Consider the following 17,466-nt stretch of genomic DNA (forward strand, 5'->3'; position numbering starts at 1 on the left):
ATGGGTTCATTTCTACCTTGTACCATTTGTTGTCATCTGCTTAATCACTTCTGACTCCTTTTCATTGATTTTCAGGCCTCTTACATCACACTTCCCTTCCAGATTTAAGATTCTGTTTCTCAGCTTTTAAATGCTATTTTACTTTTATAACCACATTTAACTTGTGCTGTCAGCTTATGTGGAGACCAATTCCTGTGCTCTTTTAATTTTTATTTTAAAATATGAACAGTTTATTCAGCAAGCAACATTAAATTGATCTAAAGTGACAATAAAATGGATTATTATTATTTAGCTTTAACATAAAGATAATGTAAAATAAAAATTATATACAAATAAAAATGTAGTTTTAATCATATTTTACAATATTATTAACTGATCAAGTACATGCAGCCTTGGTGAGCATAAGATAATAAAAATAATAATAAAAACTACAAATCCCAAACTTTTCAACAGCAATGTACAGGTTTATTTAATATGTTTTAGGCAAAATTATAATATAAAACATATAAAAATTGTATAAAATATGCAATAAAAACCATAAGAAATAAAAATTCAAGTGGAAGTGTAACTTATAACAGAAGAATTAATAATAAGAGAATGAACTAACATTTTTTTTTTTTTTTTTTTTTTTCCAGAATGCAATTGTGCTTGGAATGCTTGCTGGATTTGCTTGTTTAGAGAAAGCAAGGTCATGGCTGAGAGGAGAAGTCATAAACTGCACTAAACACCTGGAGAACTCAAATCTACATTCACCTTCGATCACATCTCTTCGCCATGCAAAGGTGCAAGTGCCCTTCATCTGTCGTTGTCTTCCTCCTCAACTTTCGCATACAGGCAGACACTTCATTCAAAGGTTTCAAGGTCAACTAACTGTTGTCTTCTTCCTAAGTTATTCTAAGTTCTTCCAGCACACACTTTTTTCTGCTTTGGTTGGGTCTGGGTGTGTGTATATTTCTAACGGTAAGAAATAAACACATTTTGAATCAAGTCCCTCCAGAAAAGACAGTAGAGAGGTGCATACAGCTGACATAAAAGCCCTGACGAACACTTGGGTCATGCACAACAGTCGTGAAGGCCGAGTGCATGCTTTCACCCCATTGTAGTGTGACACAGAACAGGTTTAAATGGACCTCCTCCCCCTTCCTTTTGCAATCACGCATCAGCTTTTACTGAAGTCTATTTACCATCCACTCCTGATTGAAAACACTCATCCTCTCTGATTGAAAAAGGCCACACATATCAAGACGGAAGGACATGCCATCCCTGAGAGCTGATTGGCTGTGAGGAAGAGAGCCCTACAGCATGCTCTCGTGAAGGGCATTTTGGACTTGTCGTATAGGGACTCTCTTAATTACTTTAGCCAGCCCTGTTTTAAAGTATCTCTTGTTCTGTGTCTCCATCCTGCCAATTATTCATTACTGAAGTGCCGTTACTTAGGCATTAGGTGGTCGCCATGAAAATTGTTGCTTGTACCGGAGCAATTAATGAATCCATTATTGCTATCTGTAAGGAATCGCACACTCTTTGCCCACTCTTGTTTTTTTTTTTTTTTTAAATGTATCTGTGCCAGTGCCTAGAGGACATGTGTATATGCTTGTACGTTGGGGCACGTCTTTTTCCATCACATTTCCTGCTTGTCAGACTTGTATGTTTAATTTAGCAGTGTGCCATTATTAATATACATATCTAACTAATTCATCATCCACAGAGCCTTTTAATTAGTGGAATAGATCAATGTTTAATGCTGTCTTTAACAATACATGGCTGCAATATTTTAATTCAAGTAGTAACTATGTTGATGATGCCTCCCCGAGCATACTGGAGCCCGAGGCCTCTTATTTCAGCTTTTTTTTTTTTATGTGATTAAATATTTAATTGCTGAACATAAGCAGATGTAATAGTTTATGTTAACATGTGATTTTTTTTTCTTTATTAGTAGAGAATCGCACGCACAGTTGAATACTTTGTCAGACCCCTTACCACTTTGTATTAAATTTTAATGCACATCTTTTCATAGTAGTTTTTCAAACCTGTAGATGGTCATTTGACATCAGTTGACTGGGATCATAATCCTACTACTTTAAGTCAAGGGACACACTTTCTTAAGTGTTCTACAATGTAAAAAAAAAAAAAAAAAAAAAAAAAAAAACAGGAAAATCCTGGATCACAACACAATGCAATGTGTTTTTTTTAAATAATGGGTAAAACACCTGTCAAAAATCACTACATAGCATTTCTTTATACATTTTTTTTGTGGAGTTTTTTTAAGAGATTAAAGAGTTGATTATTTAGAGTTTATAGAGTTTTACTATTATTATTATTTTTATTTAAATAATTGGTATATTGAAAAAAGTTTACAAATCTGATAAAGGATTTTAATATTTACTTTTATTTAAGAAAAATGCAATAGTACAAATTATTGTTGTTGTTTTTGTTGTTGTTATCAGTCAGACATTTACTCTAATCTTCAACCAAATTAAATTATGTAAAATGCAAATACATTTATGTATAGCAATACGAAAAGTGTTAACAGCATTAATTACTTGTGACTTTGCATTGTAATTATTTTTCTGTATAACTTACTTATTATAATTATCTCATAATTGTAATACATTCCATCGACTTTTGCCTGTAAGCATCTACCTAGCAACTGCATAACAACATACAAACAACCCCTCACAAAACCTGATGTCCTGGCAACCATCATTAATGCCCTGTTTTTCACAGCCAAGCACCACTCACATTTTCTTCAGGAAATGTGAAAAGCTTGATATTGCTAATAATTCTAGTAAATCATGCTTTCCATGAACACTCTAGCCATCTGCTGATTCATCTTCGGTTCAGATTCCAGGAAATGATCAGTCACATGGGGACGTCCAGTGTCTTCACACATGCATGCATTCATCTCTTGCCTGTCTCCCTTTTTTCTTTCTCCACTATTTCCGTCTCTATCTGAATGCTTTGGATTAGAATAATTCTTTAACCCGTATCTCTGGTGAATGTGGAAGCACATTCCCGTTTTCAAGCTTGTGGTGTCAATAGCTGCTGTTTAATCCCTGATCCCCCGAGCACCAGAGGTTGACACATGATACAACAGAATTGTCTTTATTTCAGTGGCAGAGTGACATCCCTTCCATTCTATTTGCCGCTCTCTAATCCATGCAGATGTGAGACCATTCAGTCTGAAGTAAAGAAAATTGACACAAATCACTTTTGGATCCGTGTGAGTGTGTGTGTATGTGTGTGTGTGTGTGTCGCATGGGGAAAGTAAGAGTGTGATATACAAGACAGCTTGCATATGAATTGTTGCCACTGCTTTTTTTCACTGCAAAAAAGGGGTTCGGTATGCAAAAAGGCAGCATGTAAGTGTGTATGAGTGAGAGAGAGAGAGCGATTGAGTGTTCTTACAGCAAAACAGCCATCTAAAGGTACTTAACTCTACAAAGCTCTACAACACTATTCAACATCTATTCATTGACACTGCCAAGATTAAAAACCTGCATGTTCAGAGTTGTGTCATCCTATAGATCCTCATCTGCTTTGTAAGTCAATCATAAACTACCATTTGAATGTTTATAGAATATTCACATGTTCAGCTTTGCAGTAATTGAACTCATATCTTGTCCTTATGCTTTAAAAGGTCTCTTCAGATGAAAGAAAAAAAAACATGATTGGTTGTTTATAAAATTGCCAGTTGGTATAATGAAAGTGCTGTAAATGAATCATGTTTAGCTATGACTACTACAAAAAGAAATACATCCATTCCGTGGGTGGAAAGGCAATGTAAATTCAGTTAAGGCAGCTTACAGACACTTTTATGTAAATACATGTGCATATAGTCATAACAAGCTGCCCAGCAACATTTTAAGGCACTTTTGCCATCAAATCTGTTTCAAAAGTTTGAATAGTTTGAATAGTTTAAACTAATTTAAACCAACAACTCATTTATTCTTCACAGATAAGGCAGTCCCATAGTGCACTGCGACGTAAAAAAATAACTCAAAGATGGCGGTGCAGGTGAGAGATATCTTAATTATATTGCATTCAGTGCTGAAAAATTATAAAAACAATTTATTTTACCCAATATTTGTGTGTTCAATGTGTTTATGCATATTAGAGTGTTATATTTTTGACTTAGCAACATGCTATAACAATTATGTCTCCTATGCAGAGTGCTTTTTCTGTGACATGAAGAGTGTTCAAAATCAGTTACTTATGAGGTTCAGTGATGTTTAGGATGCTGCCTTTGAAGGAAACTGGCTGTGTAGTGAGACAGCTCACTAGGTTTTGGGAAAGATATGGGCTGCATCTGAAATATGCAAACTCCTTGAGCAGGTACTACTTTTGAATAAGTAATTTGTGACTGTTGCTTTATATAGTATGAATGTAATTCAGATATGTGCATGAGCTTGAGCTTGGGTTAACCACATACTTTATTTTTAGACATTTAACCAAAAACCCATTCAAGAAAACACTGACTTCGGGACACTGGAACCGGAAATCCTAAACCTTCAAAAATATGTCACCCCTACTGCTCTCTATTGAATGTGCACTTCAGAATATCGCCTGGATCAGCCAGGCACTACTGTATTTGCCTACTTTTTTATGAATAATATGAACTCGGACATATTTCTCTTTTCACATTATGTTTGTTCTTTTTTTCTTTTTCTTTTGTTTTTGCCTAATGTATACAGTAGTAGGGACGTATGCATATCCAGATGCAGCTCCATTATTTGTGTTCCCTGAGAACTGTACAAATGATGTTGCTAGCAGTTAAAATATAGGAGCACTGTAACTGATAAAACCCTTTGGTTATTTTTATGAACATTAATTGTTTACAGCATTCATTCAGTGTTTTGTGAAATAAAAATGTATGCTATTCAGTCTTCCCACTGTCCACAGCCCCAAAACCAGCTTTTTACTTCCTTCTGGAGCTTGTGATGATGTGTGCATGAATTTATGTGACCACTTGTGCCATTTAGATCGATAGACCTATAGATTTTCTTGACTTCACACTTGTGAAATCTCATTAGACTGTTGCTATAGAATAATTTCCGTGGCTTTGAGCGTTTGCAGGCAGCCATCTGAATACATTGGGAGGGGATGCCTCACATCTCAGAGCGTGAATGTGCGTGTGTTGAAAACAGTGGTGAAAAATATGGGATATATTAACAAAAGAGCTGAGCCTGCCTTTAACATACATTAGACAAGGTCCTCTAAAGCACTCTGAAGTGCAGCAGTAATTGACACACTATAGCGAACGCTGTGTGTGTTTCCTTCTCTCTTAATCGTCTTTCTTTAATCTCTCTTCTTGGTTTGATTCTTGCTGTCTCTCTCTTTCTCCGTCTCTCTCTCTCTCTCTCTCTCTCTCTCTCTCTTCTCCGTCTCTTTCTGCAGTTGTGCATGCAGAAAGCCACTTATTGGTGATTACCCAGGAGTAGATTTAGCTTCTCTCTTTTTTCCTTTAAAAAAAGTGATTTTGCTGTGTTGGCTTTGAGGAGGCAGACTGAAATGTCAAACATATGGGGGCAGGTGACAACGTGAGCCAAGGCAGAGAAAATCGTAGCAGATTAGCACTCCCATATTTATTAACCATCAGTAAGGGAGAGTAAGAAACAGACAGGCTGGGAGGAGATATCACTTGTCATCTAAGAAGACAGAAATAGTCTTATCAGTTTATTTAAGGCTCCAAAGTGAACATTAGGATTCAGTGCATGTTTTCAGCATATGTACATGTTTTCCTGATTCAACATTATTTGTTACTGAAATCTTTGTTACCATCATACATACATATATATATATATATATATATATATATATATATATATATATATATATATTTAGTTGGCCTATAACCATGCTGACACTAGATGCAAAATTATCCAAACTGAACCTGTTTCACCCACATTTGTTTGGGAAAAGTCAACTACAAAGAATGAGATTTTATAATGTAATCGCATAATGTCATAATATAATGATCTTATAAATATAATGTTATAATATTACCTCTGTGCTGTGGCAGCCGCAATCAGATCTCACTTTAGAGGACAACATTGTCTTCTCTTTCTTTTTATTGTACACAAAGCTGCTACCCAGAATTCTGTACAGCCACACACACACACACACACACACGCACATATCTTGCACACCCCCCATTAGGAGAAACAATCTAAATGTTAAACAGGTTCCCTCCTGAAGTGGTCCGCATTCCCCCTCCTTTGAGATATTTGGCCTGTGGTGTTTTTGTCAAGTTGCCATTGTTCTGTCCGACACACATGGAAACAAAAGCACGATGTGCAATTTGGACCTAATCATAACATCTGTACTTCACTGCTATTTACATTTTCTCTATCAAGGCGGAGAAGAAATGTTAATTTTAGATGGGTCTTTTTATGAGCGGTAATTACTGTCATTAAGAACGCTCGAGAGACTCCGGGGGAGCCGGGACTGGGATATAGTTTGACGTGTTGTATAATTAATACTGAATTAATGTCTTACTTTATGTAGCGCTTGAAGAAAAGCCCTTAACAGCTTTGAGAGGTGGCTTGTGCCATTGTCGCTGCACTGTATCCAAGAGAACACACACATACTTACTGTTTGTGCACTGTAAATGAAGGTAGTCCGGTCTCATCTTTTTGTTTGTGTTGATGGGTTTGTCACAGCGAGGGCTCAATGGCTGGCTATATGTATATTCTTTCATGCTTCACCATTTTAATCATGCTTTTTGGCCACACTGGTTCATTTTAGATGGTCTTGTGGTGTGACAATTTAAATTTTGATATACATATTCTGATACCATCACATTACCACAGTAACACCACAGTACAGTTTTGTGATTTACTGCTCTGGAAAAAAAAAACAATAAAACTGATCTGTTACTGCATAAGTTCTGAACAAGGAAATCTTGTGTGTGTGTGTGTGTGTGTGTGTGTGTGCTCTTGTTTTTGTGACATATCAGAACACAACTCTGTATAACGACATGGGTATGACACAGGTATTACAAGGAGAGGGTGACTTATGAGACATAACACATGTCCCCATTGCCCCAAAATGCTTATAAACTATACAGAATTAGTTTTTTTTTTTTTTTTGAGAAAGTAAAAATGCACAAAGTTTCCTGTGAGGGTTAGGGTTAAGTGTAGGGTTGGTGTAGGGCCATACAGTTTGTAAAGTATAAAAACCATTACGCCTATGGGATGCCCCCACTTTTCACAAAAACAAACGTGTGTGTGTGTGTGTGTGTCATTTAGGTAGGTGCAGCAGTGCTCCGAGCTTATAGCTACAGCTGATGCAGCTTCTGAAAGCCTGACGGAGCAGCATCCAGAGAGCGAGAACTGGGACCTACTGTTGGAGGAATTTGACTTCAGGACACAGGAGGTCACAGGTCAGAGAAGTACTCTTTGTTTCTGCCCATACTTTTAGATGTTGCACTCACAAACACAACCAATGGTCTGGGACTTTGTACACCCATGTGTGGGCTGCCCTCCAAACCACAAGCACAACTAAAACACTGACACTTCTGATGATTCTGGAGGTAGTACATCTTAACATGCTAATGACATATGCTCAGAGACACCAAACACTGTAGCCAATGTTACACAAAAGAATAATATTAATAATAAAAAATAATAATACAAAAAAATTTATTCTAATTTTTTGTGACATGTATGCACTATTCCCCAACAATTTCTCATTACCATAATGCATCTAGCCATTTTTTTTTTTTTTTTTTTTTTTGAGTTTATTGCAGTTCCCATGAATTGTCATTATTCTCAATGGAGATGCTCATTATTATTATTACTACTACTACTACAATTATTATTATTATTATTATTATTATTATTATTATTATTATTATTATTATTATTATTATTATTATTTTATCACAATCAAATACTGGGTACTATAGTAACTGGGTATTATAGTTTTGATTATATTTTGAATTTGTTATATTTATTTTATTATACTATATACAATTTTAGATCAATATTTAGCAATTGTTTTATGTGTTTTGGGCATTTTTACTGATTTTTAATTACTATTCAGATTTCATTCATTATTATTTTATTGCCAAGCTGCCAAGAAGACGTTCCAAATTGTTGCTATTTTTTTCATCATATAATATTTGTTTTACTTTAGATTTATATGCATTAAAAAAAACTTTTTAATAGTTTTAGGTAATAATATTAACCTGACAGTAAATGTAATTTATGAATATACATCTCTTTTTACTTAATCTGCTGGCTGCAAATTCAGAATATAGTCAGCTCACAACCTCATAATACAGATCATTGAACACTTTATTCAAAGGTATACCTGGAAAACCTTTTAGCAACCATTTTTTTTTTGGCAACATATTAGAATATGAGATCATATGCAGGCACCCGTACCGTTCTGTAACAGCATTTCTTTGAGGATGACTGAGACATATCTACAGGAGGCGAGATAACTGACAAACCGAATCCACACGCTGATAACTAAAATTGCTTAATCTCCATTTTAATCCTCATGAGCTGCCACCTCTAGGTCTCCAGTTTCTCTTTCTGTCTATCTGTTTCTCCTTTTCTGCCCCCCACCCTTCCCATTTGCTCTTTCTCTTTCTCTTTCTCTATCTATATAATCAGCACATGGAGTGCTGGATGTAGCATATATTCACACAGTGCAGCCATGCATAGAACTGCCCCCATTAACTTAATATGCACGAGGTCCGGTGTTCATACAGCCTCTAGCCATTAGACTGAAAATCATGTAAAAACATTTGACATGGAGCTTGAGAATAGCCACATTATGGAAAAAAGAATGGAAAGAAGACAGAAGAATGAATCGCTGATTGAATTGAGTCATCATTTGAAATTCCCCTCTCTCTTTGTGAGTGTTTTGAACTGCGTAGTTCTGACAAGTGGTGTCTAGACAGAGTATGTAGGGACTGTCTCGGAGTCCTAACAGTTTCTGGAGAAATATTAGGAGTCATGAATCACTTCGGCACACAGCAGTGCTTTATATGCACAGCATATGGCTTACAGAACATTCAGAGGGGATTCTATCTTCCTCTCCCACTTCCTCTTTCACTCTCTCTCTCTATCCCTCAATTTCACTGTTTTATTTTTTTTTCTCTCTCTGTCTCTCTGAAGCTGTCCCCTGCTAAAAAAGGCCAGCATATGTTAGGTTTTGGTTACTGGTGTTTGGTATGGGATTGTTGTTTTGCTGTTGTGCCCATCAGTCTTTTTAAATAGATAATTAAAGCAAAAACAATCTGTTACCGTCTATTTACTTTTACTGTAAAGAGCAAAAAAGTTGTTTAGTATAATGTTCAGGCTGCTATTTTGTATATAATAATAATAATAATCATCATCATAAAAAAAGTTCCGATATTAAATCAATTCTGTTCTTGTGGATTTGCGAGAAAACTGTTAATTATGGATTATGGATGGAGCACCAAATCAAAATACTGTATATTAATATGATCCCTTAACGATCATATGGCACTGAATATAATTCAGATTTGTCATCACAGGAATAAATGTAAATATAATTTAAAAAATATGCTAAAATAGAAAGTAGTTATTTTTAAGGTGTAATAATATTTCACATTGTTAATGTTTTTACTGTATTTTTATCAAATAAATGCAGCCGTAAAGAGTGTAAGAGACTTAAAAAAGAAAAAAAAAAGAAAATTAAGAACAATAAATCTTACAGATTCCAATTTTTTTGAACAATACTCTACAAGTTCATGTTATGTGTCATGTTATGCAAAATAATAATCCAAGAAATAAACAATTCACAACTGTATTCAGTCAGCACCTTTATATATACACACACACACACATGCACACATATACATATATAGGTGTACGTATACATAAATACGTATTTTGATTGAATCCAGTTGTGGATTCAAATGTTTAATACATACATGCCTTCTACGACAGAAAGAGCGAGAGAAATAACCCCAAAAGAAAGAAGTTTTAAGCTGACACCCATGTACGATCTCAACAGGACTTCTTGAGCACTTGGAGCCCAGTAGAAATTCAGGATCAAGAGCTCTGTAATTTAATTCACCTGATTAGAATTCCACCCCCCGAGAGTGCGGGACTCTCATGTATGGTTAGCATAATAAACAAGAAAATCTGAGACATGGGAACTCAGGAACCACTTCTTCCAAGCATACTGAATCAATTAATAGCATGTAGAAGGAAACCCTGATTATGTGAGCAGAAAGCCGGGCCAGTGAGAGAGGAGACTGGATTCTGGGCCAAGGTGTTTAATATTAGTGATGGAGAGAGTGTGTGTTCATATAGTGTGTTTTTGGGTGTGCTTTGATCCCGTCTCTCCCTCGCGCAGCTGCAGCGGTTAAGCTGGGCCCTGGAGGAATCCCACATAGACACCGTTCCCCTCTGCCAGGAGTGCACACCGCTGTTCAGCAACCTTAGTCGCTGGATCAAAGAGCAGAAGTATGTAGAGCTACCTCAACATGGACACGCTTAAATACACACACAACGTGTCCAGAAGTTTTCAATTCACATTCCAAAGTTCCCAGAATTCTCATGCCCCTCTTATGTGTGACATGGATATGAGTTAGAAAAATCTCAATATTTTTCAGGCTTTGAAATGTATTGGCTCTGAAAGGATCATTTTGCTCAAACAGTCTTTATAGTTATAGGGATGGTTCAGCTAATAATGAAAATTGTCGGCATTTACTCACTCTCAAGTTCCAATCCCGTTTCTTTCTTCTGTTAAACACCAAAGAATATATTCTGAATAATGTTGGTAAGTAAACAGGTGACGGAAGCCATTGACTTGCATTGCATTTTTTTTTTTTTTGTCATGGCTACTGTCAACTGTTTGGTTACCAACATTCTTCAGAATATCTTCTTTTGTGCTCAACAGAAGAGAGAAACATAGGTTTGGAAGAACTTGAGGGTAAGTAAATGATGACAGAATTTTCAGTTTTAGGTTTCAGTTCTGTGTGCAATTAGTTCATATTGCTAGTTACTTGTAGTTTTTCTCTTCTCCATCCAGCAAAAATAAATTTCTAGTCCCTTAAAAGTTTTAAATCATTGTGCATTTCAATGTTTTTAACATATAGCCCAACTGCCATGTAATAAATATGCCTTACTCTCTTTCTCTAATGCTGTCTAGTTAACTTGTTTGTTCATTTTTTCTTTATTCCTTCTACCCATTTCCCATGTTTTTTCCCAATTCCTTCATTTCTCTCAGCCCTCCCTGGTTACTATTACCGTACATATTAAACACGTTTGCCCTCCAAGCACATCGTCAAGACCTCATTGCAAATGAGCTTCAAAAAACTCAGCCCATATTTCATATCACTTTTAAATGGTGAACAATGGCTTTTTATAGTGATGTCTGAGGTAATGCTCATTGAAGGGTTATTGCCTAATGATGTGCGGCCCGGTGGCATGACAACCTTCCTGGACCACCAACATTTTGTGGTTTGGTTAAATAATAAAGCATTATATTAATTTGGTTAGTTAATTAAGAAATGTCAAAAGAAAAATACCAAAGCCCCCATGAATCCACATGCAGCCTTTTTGAAGAGCAGGGCAGGCTATCTTTAGAGGTCAACCTTGCTTTTCCAAGTCTGTACTTGAAGAAGGCACACATTTACTATTCTTTGTTTCCCTTTGTATCGCTCTCTCTTGCTCTGATTACAACTACAGTGTTTGATTTGCAATTTAAGCCCAATCGTGATACAATCAGCTCTGATGAATGCCATTGAGTCTCGACTCATTGTTGTTACATGCTGTTTAGTAACGCTTTATCGCCCACTATTACCTTCCTGGGGTCTAAACTCCACAACATTCACGCACGCTTATTGAGTTCCATTTGAGCCGCCTGTTCAAAATCAAATGACTTTGACGATTCTGATGTTTAAAGCAAAAAAAAACTGCTTCATACTGTTGTTCTGCCTTTCACAGCCAACATGATCCACGATGACCTTGTCTTCCATGTTTGTCTTGGCGGTAAAGTGATTTAGAGCAGGAGAACATGAATACGGAGAAAGGCTCTTGTTGACCCCTCAATCTGAACTGCTGCACACAGAGAGTCAACAGAAGGTCATATCTAAGCATGGAACAAGTTTCTGCATCTTTCTCTGCGAAATAAAAAGTGCATTGCTTATGTCTGAGAGTTGTTATAGTTTATGTTTTGGAGATTTGTTTACTTGTGAGTCTTTCGACACACTCACATCTTGTTTTGCTGAGTCCGCAGCGAAACTCGAGGTAGAAAGATTTAGACAGGTTAAAAATGTTTCAGATTGCAATTCATAATGACATTCTTTTAAAAATGTTGTCTTCAGTGTGGCCACCAGGAAGACTATAGCAAGGTCAACTTCAGGTAAACTATGGTAATGACCAGTGTTGGGGGTAATTCATTACAAGTAACACGAGTTACGTAATCAGATTACTTTTTTTAAGTAACTAGTAAAGTAACACATTTTTTTTTTTAATTTACAAGAAAATATCTGAGTTTTTACATAGGCACAGGTACGTCTATTGCCCCGTTGAGTACACTGCATTTTTAAAAATTTAGCATATTTTTGTTTAATTTTAGTTTAAATATAAAAATATATATAATAATTTAGAAGCAACACAGCATATAGATGAAGATTTCACATTGGATTACAGTTTGTTGGACTTTAATCATGAATTTGCTTAATTCATTATTAACAATGGACGATGGTCCTTTTTTCTGCGAAATTTCATACGTTTCGCTAATGTAGCTGCCCCTTATGATTGCATTGAGCTTTTCAAGTATGAGTCATTTTGTCATACTAGTGATTCTATCACTTCTTTTAAGTAAAATACAGTTCTATTCATATCTAAATGTAATATCTTATTTAGCTTTTTTTTGCATGCAGACCTTTGAATTAAATGTATATTATTAGCATACAGAAGCTTTTGCATGCTATTCTGTGGCATGCATTATAAATGGACACTTTACAGTTTCAGCACTCATCTTTGCTATGTTGTGCTGTTCATAAGCTGAGTTTGTAAGAGGCTGGCTGGATGGATCAAAGAACGGAACAAGCTTTTGAACACCATCAGTGCTGACAAAGCAAACGTCTGTTTATCGGTTTCTTCTTCACTTATCCTAAACAGCTCTCAGCGCCATTCATTGTCTGAGGTTGTTTTAAGTTACCTTCACCTTCTGACACAAGATACACTTGAGCAGGAGACATAACATCCCTCTGTTCAGTTTACAGCTTCCAGTTAATGAACACAAGCAGTCATTCACTAGACAAGCTGAAGACTCTATAGAAGTTTGAGGTGCTCTCTGGTTAGCCAATGGTTTTCGTCAAGGGCTATCCATTCACTGCTTTCTTGGCCGTGCACCATCTTGTCAGTTTGGCCGAGTATTGTCTCCCGCTTTCAAACAAAATCAAAAGGCCTGCAAGCCAAGTGGTTTGTTAGCTGTATGTCGAAGCGATACTACTCTGCACCCCTCATTTAGATGGTCAAGGAATCTGACACAAAGCATACGCGAAACCCGTGTAAGCGTTAGAGCTTTACGGTTTGGCTCGCTCTCTGCACCCTTAGCTCTCTTCAGGCTGCTCCAAATGAATGGATGGCTCTGATGTGATCTGTGCTGTTAGCTGGAAAATGGGGATGCAGAATGGCCATTATAAGAGTGAAGAACTGTAGAAAGAAAAAAGAAAGAAGAGAGAGATGAATCTAGTCTGCTTGCACTGGAAGATGAACGTATTATGAATAATGCCTCTATTTTTCCATCCAATTCCCGATTCCATCTCTCAGCCCATTGTCACGGTCGTCCCATTACTGCTTCAGTTTTCATCCCTGAATTTGATATTGGGGAATTGATCTCATATTTATTTAAAATAAGATTATGTCTTTTATTAAAACAGATTTATTTTCTCCCGGATCCAATGAGATAAAATGAAATTATTGAGAAAGTCCAATGTGTTCATTCACAACCTCATTTGAGTCATAAAATAACACTTTTTACCCATAAAGTATTAGTCAGGATGTTTTATTTTATTATTTGTGAGACGTTTGTGTTTCTAATTCTTGTCAGCATGTGTATGAATGTTTAGAAGTTGTGTATTCTGACAGATGTCATGTTCAGGGTTATTATATTTAGCTAAAACTATTTAAAATAAAATAAATGAATTGAACTGAATTACAGTGAAATATAAAAATATATATTATTTCAGCTAGTTGCCAGTTTTTGTTATATTAAAGGTCACGTTTTTTGTGTTTTTTGAAGCTTGACGAGATGACGAGATGCGCATGAAAATCCCATTTGATTTTTTCGCACAGCCCTACCATCTAGTTAACAAAGCTAAACTGCGTTGCCCTTTGTGTAATAAGTTACAGAAAGTCTTCAATGCACCAACTTAAATAATAAAATACACTTACCTTTTGTGGTCCATAAAGAACGACTTCTCCAGACAAAGAGGGAACTGCTCCATCTTTCAAAAATAATCTTTGTGCGAATCCGGCATTAAACTGACTGAGATTGGGGAAGCTGTCCTCAGCAAAATGTGCTGCACATAGTTTTACATGTGGTTTATAATTTTCGGGAACCGAGTAACACATAAATCGTAACCATTGATCTCTAAGTACAGCATCCCTGGGAAGGCCAAACAAAGGTGATTGGACTCCGAGATGAAAATAACAGCGTTTCGACGACATGGCGACAAACACAAATGCAGCTCTCCCTCTTCTCCGTCGGAGTGCAAACAAAGACCACGCCCCCTTTTTTGTGTATTCATGTGGGCGGAGGTTAGTCAAAAAATTGTTCTAGTGACGTCATTACTGCAGGAAGCAGAGGGATGTGGTCCAAACTGGTCATTCGATGTAGGCGAATTCTGTTAAATAAAATATTTCGCTTGGCATTGATCTTTGAGCTATAGAATTTTACAGATATTATTTAAACTCAACAACAACATTACACACTAACTACAGTTTGAAACATGGCATCACGCAGAACGGGACCTTTAATATTTATTTTATTTTACTTATCTTCTCTTTCAGTTTTTTTTTGACATACCGCTTCTGTGTGTATCTTTTCATATAATTATGATAACCCATCTGCTGAAATATCTGATGACTCGTGACTGAGTTTAGATGGGTGATATGAAGTGCTACAAGATGGCTGATAGCACTGCAGCCATTTATCTCACTCTCATTTTAATTCTTGCTTATGTTTCATTCCCCCATTTTTCTTTTCCCTGCTACTTTGCATGATGAAGAAATCCCAATGTGGCATAATGTTAGACATAATCACTTTATCTGGAGCTGGTTTCAGACAAGAACATGTCCACTTTCTTCTGCCATTTCAACAAGGACAGCTGGCACAGCTCCAAAAGATAATTTTACCCCAGAGAATAGAGGAGAGAGAGATGCATGTATGCATGCCCTGCCAATCAGTTCAGCTTCTCTTTTACATGCCAAAAAGAGCCGCCCATCAACACAGATTCCTACGCCAGCCATCTCTGTTCTTAATGGATGTGTTTGTGAGGAAATTAATAGCTCTTCTTTTCCATTAAGTGTATTGAAGGAATTAGTAGTTTGGGCATAACCACTGCAAACCATGTTATATAAAAGTTCCATCTCTAATGCATTTAACCCGCCACTCCCCCCACCTCACCATCAGATGGTAATAATTTTTAACAGATGAGGCCTAAACTTCGGAGAAAGGCAGATGTCATGCTTTCTGGAATTTACATTTCTGGTTCTAGTTCAACTGTCTGAAACTGGAGTCAACAGCCAAGTGAAGCACTCACTCTTTCTCTCTCTCTCTCTCTCTCTCTCTCTCTCTCTCTCTTGTTTTTAGTACGTCTGAACAATTATACGATTCTTCTTTGTCCTCCAGATGGTTGATGGGTTTTTCATTGCCACTGAACTGTCTCAGCTTTGTTTAATGATAGCGCAGATGTTATTGCTCCATTCTGTAACTCATCTCTATTGTCTTGTTTTCTTCATTTTAGTGCTGTCATCGCTGTGTGCTAAAAACATAGTAGTCATCTCTGTAGTTAGAATTCACTGTCAATTTGAAGAGATGGTTTACTTACTTTATCATTTACTCACCCTCATGTCATTACAAACCTGCAGGGCTTGCTGTAAAGCACAAAATAAGAAATGTTGAAGACTGCACTGGCCATTATTTTACATAATGTAAGCTCAATTCACGTGCTGATTATATAAATAAATAAATAAATAAATATATTTATTTATAAAAATAAATATAGGGAAAACTATCTATCAAGCAAATCAGTTTAGGCAAAAAAACTGTTTAGGCAACAAGATTCTATGGTGTGAAAGATTCAGAAGTTGTACCTAATCTAACAAATCACTAACAGTTCAGATGCTGTCTTCACTTCATGTTTATCAAAAGTTACATGTTCTCTCCCAGTGCTACAAAAAAACTATGCTAATAGTTCTCCTTACAAACTGGGTCACCTTCATCCGTCAGTAAAGCGTACCTCTCAGTCACCAGCACACAACTGAGTGTGCAGGGCGGGACTGTCAGCGACATCTGACAGATGCAGCGTTTCGCCGTGCAGCTGCGACACGTCGCGTGGTTTTCTCCGTGTGATCAAAGCCACGTGATGAGTTCTGGTGTCAGGCCACAGCGTCCCATGGTCTCTACATTGAGACAGGAGGAGCGCAGGGAGTTTTTTATGCATCACATTTTGTCTGTCAGGCAGCAGCCCAACTGATGCTTCGGATTGATTCACTGTACGATGCGTTTGGCACTATTGATGTTTTATTGAGCTTGTCGGGAGCCCTGTTAAAGTGTGGGTGGAGATGCAGAGGAAAGTTGGTTCCCATTAGTGAATAAGACCACCATGAGACTGTCACATCAGATCATCAGCTAAAACAGCATCATGTCCCACCTCAATGTAGCAGCAGCCACAGTATCTAATGTGGAAGGCATTTGTCATTTGTAAGAATCAGACCGATGATGCCTACTGTAATTTACTTGAAGGATGGATTACACATTATTATTAAGAGCTTATATATATATATATATATATATATATATATATATATATATATATATATATATATATATATATATATATATATATATTTATTTTTATTTTATTTTTTCTGGAGAATTAAATCATGTGGATCATATGATTAATGAATATATATATATTGAAATACAAAACAGTTATTTTAAAAATTTTATAATATTTTACATTATTATTGTTTTACTGTATTTCAATTAAATAAATGTAGCATTTGTGAGCAAAAGATTGTCCAAAAACCTTACTGACCCCAATGGGATCAGAAAATATATTTGTAAATATTAAATACATTTATCTTGATTTTCACATATTAATATATTATAAATAGCATAAATAGTATGAATCCCAAATGTACATAAAAAAAGAAAAAAGAAAATCATCAATACTTTGCAAATTTGGAGACAAAATTGTATGTCTTTTTGGCTACATTCAGACATGTCTTAATTAGA

The sequence above is a fragment of the Carassius auratus genome, chromosome 49, assembly GCF_003368295.1.
Source record: "Carassius auratus strain Wakin chromosome 49, ASM336829v1, whole genome shotgun sequence".
Taxonomy (NCBI): Eukaryota; Metazoa; Chordata; class Actinopteri; order Cypriniformes; family Cyprinidae; genus Carassius; species Carassius auratus.